The 6,828-nt window shown below is 38.8% G+C and overlaps 1 non-coding gene across 1 annotated transcript; it reads left to right on the top strand.

Moving 5' to 3' along the window:
* Positions 1–6,492: 6,492 nt before the first annotated feature.
* On the top strand, positions 6,493–6,597 carry LOC132608405 (U6 spliceosomal RNA). The gene has a single exon (XR_009570329.1). It is a non-coding gene; the product is annotated as a U6 spliceosomal RNA (small nuclear RNA).
* Positions 6,598–6,828: the final 231 nt, after the last annotated feature.

The following is a 6,828-nucleotide window of genomic DNA, read 5'->3' as shown; positions in this document are numbered from 1 at the left end:
CATAACTGGCATACTAGCTTTATCAGTCTTGGGGAAAACTCTTTTCTGAGAATTCATAAAGGCTTTTCTTCTGTAGCTTGCTCTCTTACTGCTTAGATGGTTTTCTTCTTTCACCAATTTCTACACCTCGAATTTAACTTAAACCCTTTGAGTTCTAACACGCCTTCGGTGTATTCAGACGGTTACCCACTTACTAGTGTTAACTTGACTAAGTAACTCAAATTGTACTTCTACTAACTTTGCTGAAAATTTCTAATTCACTGTATCTACTCAAACTTACTTACTATGCTTCTGTTAACCACTTACTAGCATCATATTCTCTAAGTCTTCTCTGAGTACTAAAGTGAAGCATAAGGTTATTTCTAACTTTTCCTCCTCATCTGACTCTATTCAGGGGTTGTATACTATCTTTCTAAACTATAGACATAGATCACATTTGGGAAAATTTCATCTGTCTCAAACGAGAAGTTGGAACAACTAACCCCAAACTCCCTATACACTTTCAAAATTATATCATACTATACTCGTCGGGGATAAATACTTAATCACATAACCTAAGAGGGAATTGTCATATCTTTTATCTCATAGTAATAGCTGCTTCTTGTAGTAACTTACTAATCTTATACTCTCTAGGTTTGATTTGAATAAGCTTAAATGATTTAAAACTATCCCGAAAAATTCAATATCGTCTGCTCGTGGTTTTCTTATCGCACTCAGTCCCTTCGTAGTCATGCCCAGAGATCCTATGGCAAAAATATATATCCTTGAAAAAGTCGAGACTTTCTAGTATTACAGGTGGTTGGCTCTTAGGCTATTTCCTGCTCAAAACTACTGTGGACAATTTATGCCTGCTGCGGTTAACTTCATAACATGCTACCTCGCGGGGTCTTAAATCTGAACCATCATCCTTATGCTATAGCTCCATGGTCAAAGAGTACAAATAAACTTATTCGATAGGGTATATAACCTACGTGTACTACCATACCAAAACTTGTCTTTCAAATGGTACTATCACCTGATAAACACACCATGCACTATTTGGCAAGTCTTGGGTCTCGAATTTCCTTCTCGCCGCTTACGCATTAGATACATTCAGAATTCGATGGGAAAAAATGTTACTTACTACTCTAAGCTTCATGGCACGAATTAGAATAATTCTTGACGACTCCATCTGAAAGCAACACATCGATAATGATTAGATTTGCATCTTCCTCATCCATTGAGACAAGGCATATTCAGTAGAATGGGAAACAACACACGAGTCCCAGTGATTTCTGAGAACATAGCTCTATTGCACGATCTAGAGTTGAAAGAAGTGAGACAATCTTAAATGTCTTGGTAGTCAACTGTTTATATGTGTGGGCGCCTCACACATATAAAAGTGACCCCACTGGACACACTTTCATAGACTCCCTAAGACACTTGAACCTAGGGCTCTGATACCAAGCTTTGTCACGCCCCGAACCATGGCCTGGGCGAAACACGGTACTCGGTGCCTTACTGCATGTGACCGAGCGAACCACATGGCTTGCTGAATCATCGTGAGGCATAACACGAACGGAATATAACATGAAATGTGATGAGATTTTATAAAACATGAGATGTCATAATAATTTAATGAAATACTTGTTTAAATCATGAATGCGGAAATGTCATAAATTGAGCCAAAGATGGCTACACGACTCTGAGTATCTGACATAACTAACTGACTAGTCTATAAAATCTCTAATCATGAGTCGTGATTGGAAAACGTACTCACTGGGACAAGGCCCCCATCATACCTTTAAATGCATAACTCATAAAATAAAGATAACTGACTAAAACCCTGAATGAGATGGGACTCACCAATAAGCTGATACGTGTAGAGTCCTACTAAGCAGATGCGTCGTCCTGTAAATCTGTACCTGCACCACGAAATACATCCCCCCGGGCAATAAAAGGGACGTCAGCACATTGAATGTACTAGTATGTAAAGCAACTGAACGAAATAACATGGGACATGAAATAACATGATAAGAATTGAAACTGAAAACCTGGACATGAGCATGATCATGAATACACACACACACATACACACACATATAGAACATAAGTAAAACATATTAAGTAGGGAGAGCATTGTATAAACCGACAACATGATATCGCCACGTGGATACGTAGAGTCTGGTACCTTGCCGGACCAACAGAGCTCCCACACCTTTCCAGGGGTATGAGATGAAAACATGGCATGAAAGGATCCAATCAATATAACATAAAGGAATCGTCCTAACTGGGCAGAGCGATCCTTATCCTACAGTGGCTAACGTAGTTTCAGCCTATCTAAGACTTCTTGGTAATTCGTGCAACTCCCAAAAACATAAACATGAGACAATTGGCTAAGAAGCCCATGATTTTCTTGAAATAACTTGTAAATGACTTGTAATCATAATTTCACGAAATAACTTGTAAAGAGGTTTCATGAAATAACTTGTGAACATGGTTTCATATCAAATAGCTTGTAAAACATGGGTTTGAACAATATAGTTACATAATATACTTGCATGAAAGCATGTAAAACATGTAGAGTGTTTTCTTGAAAATAACATAATGATTTATAACTTGCATGTAGGAACCCATGGGATGCGAAGTATGAGTTTCATGGATTACGGACAGATTCTCAATAATCACAATGAAGAATTTATAACTATTTAATACATAATATAACATAGGGCATGGACCTAGGCTTATCATGAACATGGTTAAAAACCTAAAGTTTTCATAAAGCTTCATACTTTATGGAAGAAGAAGCCTGGGGAAGAACAATGATATTCCCACATGTAGATAGCTACCCTACGTACCTGGTAATGCTCCAAACTTGTATTAAAAATCTGTTCTTGGAAGAAGAGTCCAAAAGCCTAGTCTTGAATTCCCTTTAATTGGGTTTTCTTGAAAACCCTAGGTTAAGAATGATGAATTCTTGATTAGAATCCATGGATACATGTTAGAATTGACTTAGAAGCCTTAGAATAGGCTTATCTTGGTGTTCTTGATGATGGGAGAGGGTAGGAGGTCATTCTACGGCTTGAAGGAAAAACAATAATGATTTGGACTGATATGGATGAATATATATTGTTCTAAAACATTGAATTTTACGCCCAACAAAATACTGATCGTATTTTGTGATACTAGCCGTATTTTTGGACTGCTCTGCGACTCTTCAGTAAAATGGCCATAACTGTTTGTACCGATGTCTGTTTCACCTTTATAATATACCATTGGAAAGGTATTTCAAAGATTTACAACGTTAGTCAAGGAAGTGTTCCCAAATTCCCAAATAATAAAGGGGTTATGGTCACTGGAAGCAAGACCTTCTACAAACTCACTTGAAAACATGCCCTGTAGAGTGGCTCCAACTTTGTTTTGCCTAAAGACTCTTCTTATGACTTGATTAATTTTCAAAACACTTCCTATATCTCCCATATTGGTTCCATTATACCCCCCCCCCCCCCATCTTACGCGTTGAACCTTAGCCCGAAGATCCGAGATGTTACATAGTAGTTTCAAACTCGCCATGTTTAGTGGCATAGTTGGCGTTCCCTCGGTTGAGATGTTTATTGTCCTCTTCCAGGACTTTGCTCTTTTCGACTGCTTTGTCGAGCTCAGTTTTCAACCGGAGGTTCTCTCTTTTGGCTGCTTCAAGATCAGCTTAGAGAGTTGGAGGAGCAACGACTTGGCTTAGTTGATCTTCTTTTTGTTGCAAGAGAAGTTTGAACTTCTCCGTCTCTCGACCTTGGGCATCTAACTGGGCCCGTAAGTCATGTATCTCGTGCTGAGCTCGGAGGAAACCTTCGTTCACAAGCACGAAACTCTGCAAGAATAAAATAAACAAGGTTAGAGATCGGCCAACAGTGAAAGTTACACCAGATAAGTTTAAACTTATTGGAAGGGGGCAAGAATGTTTACCCGGCTGCCTACATGCATACCCTCATTCAGAAGGCACTGCCACATGAGTCCATCCATCTCCTCTTTGTCAGAATCTGAAATGAGAGGTCCTAGATAACTGGCCATCCCTAACGGGGCAAGAAAAAAAAACTGCAATCTTCAGAAACAGTGACCATGATCGACCTGGTCCTCTTCGGCTCTACACTTGGAACCGAAAAAATATCTACGAGTTGAGATCTCGAACCTGTCTCAGTAGACCGAGTAGGCCTCCTCATCACTCGTGGAATAGGGAGATGGCCAAACCCCGAGGCTTTCGCCGTTGCAGGAGGAATGTTGGCAAACATGTCATCAAGATTCTCCTATTCCGAAGACAGAGCAGGAGGAGGAGTTGAAGTTGTCTCGGCCCTTGCTGGTATCTCAGCCGTTGTAACTGTTTCGGCCCTTGGAGGCATGTCGGTAGTTGTAGTTGTTTCTGCCCTTGGTAGTGTCTCGGCCCCTGAAGTTGTGTCAGCCCTTTTAGCCCTTTTCACCAAAGGCATCACCTCGGGCGAAGTGTCACCTGTAATGTCAATAAAATCAACGGACCTTAGTGGAATCGGGGCTTGGATATATTCGGATATTGGGGGGAAAAGAACCTCAGCCTCCCCATCTGTGACAGGCTCGTCAGCCAGAGAAGAACCGAAGGAACATTTCGGGAAGTAGAGTCGGTATCCCTTGCCATATCTTGAGTTTGGATAATGAAGATATGAAGATCTGGGATGAAGATATAAAGATTTGAAGGCTAAAAAGATTTGATGATGAACAAATGGAGTTAAGGAAGGTTTAAGAAGATTTTCCAGAAATGAAGAAGATTTTGGGACTTCAAATGAATTTTCTCAACAACTTTTCGAAGACATGGAATTTCAAAACAAAGATTCAAAGGGAAGCAAGAACAGAACAAAGCAAAAGATCTGATCGAGAGATGAAGGATGAAAGATGAAAAGTAAAAAATTGAAATCACTGTGACTCTTTATATAGAGAAAAATTTGAGGCAGGTACCGAAGTCAGAGAGACGTGATTTGAAGGGACGTGAACCTGAAGTGGTTACTGAAACCATCTAACTGGAAGGAGACGCGTGGCAGAAGTCAGAGGGACACGACATGAAAGGACATTTTATTTCCCGCCTGTTTTCAAAGTAAAAGCTCTCTAGAGAAGGCACCGAGGCAATCGTTCCACTTTCCATCACTTCGGTGAAACTTCGATCCGAGAAGTGTGGGGACTATCTGTATATGGTAAAAATTGAAACAATTCATATTTGGTAAGAACCGAGGTAAAGTCACAGCTGTCCATTATGAGACCGAAGAAGAATGAGGTTGTTGACCATCCAAGGGAACGAGGACCGAAGGGGTCATGAGTTCATTCAACTCAGCATCGAAACCGAGGGTATGTTGATGGGCACAGAAAACCCGAGCCTGAAGCGAACACACTCAACATAGGCTCGGAGATTTCGTTGTGGAACAGGCCACGCGTCATCTAACCGTTCCGCCATTTGCGCTGACAACAGTATGGGTGTCAGACCATACAGACGCAGCCTTATCTACTTTAGGGTTTTTTTAGACAGGCCTTTTCTTAGAATGTACTAAGGACCATCTATTTTTAGCTATAAATAGGGGTGTACCCCCTTCTTTTTTAGGTTAGCTTTTCATTATTCTTGATATTTGTAATCTGAAAAGGAGGCATTGGATTTTCTTAAGTTGATTGGCTCGGTTAAGGAAAACAATCACCAAAATCGGACCAGATCTCAGAGTTCACAACTTGGTTTCTTTAGTTTCTTATACTATTATTTATTAATGTACTATCATTAGCTTGCTATTATTATACGTTACAAATTAATCTAACCACATACAAATTTAATTGTTATCCATTTTCGAGGGTAAACACTTATACTTTCTATTCTGCCATGATGGATTCATGGACACAAAAACCAAGAACTTCTGGTTCTCATTTATTCTCCTACAAGATTATATATGCATACTAAAATGTACTAATTGATACCCAAAGTAGATCTAGTCCGAAAAATTTGACGCTTTTAAAGTTATAATAAGAAAATGCACGTTCATTTCACTTGGTGTAGATTTACTGATGTATTTCCATCAAATATGCCAGTTAATTAGTTTCTCTAAGGCTCGATCTCTAAAAATTTGACGCTTTTAAAGTTATAATAAGAAAATGCACGTTCATTTCACTTGGTGTAGATTTACTGATGTATTTCCATCAAATATGCCATTTAATTAGTTTCTCTAAGGCTCGATCTCTATCAAAATATTGTTAGGGTTGCAAGGAAGGTCAAATTTTTAGGAGTTATTCTCTTTGTTTTTGGACTGTTAGTGCTAGAGGAATTCAACAATTAGAAATTAGAGTAAGGAAGTTCAGAAAAATTACAATCAGACCTTAACTAAATCACAATTATAGTTCGTCATATTTGATAATGCAATGTAGAACTCATAAATTATCAAAAGAGTTTTAGAAGCACTACGACCAAATTAAAACAGAAAGTTAGATCAGTCTTATTCCTCATTGAAGTAACTTCGAATGCCCCTATGGTACATCGGATAAACATTGGAAACATATAAAGAAGATCAACATGGCTCCTGCAAAAGGATAACACACGTAAATTGAGAAATGGTTCAAATTTTAATGAAAAAGAACAGTAACTTCGACTTAAATTCACTCTACCTTTTCCCTACCAATACAAAAAAAGAGCGAAAAATAACGAAATAAAGACAAGATCCTCACAGAATACCAATTCATGCATCTATCATATCATAGCGTACTTAGTCCTTATACCACATATCTAGAGATTGATAGGAAAGCATAATTTAAGAAGAAAGGATTTTCCGTGAAAAGTAGTTGTCCTTAAAGAAATAT

The sequence above is a fragment of the Lycium barbarum genome, chromosome 8 (genome assembly GCF_019175385.1).
Source record: "Lycium barbarum isolate Lr01 chromosome 8, ASM1917538v2, whole genome shotgun sequence".
NCBI lineage: Eukaryota > Viridiplantae > Streptophyta > Magnoliopsida > Solanales > Solanaceae > Lycium > Lycium barbarum.
Note: the sequence above shows the minus strand (reverse complement) of the source record. Positions and strands in the feature narration are given on the sequence as shown.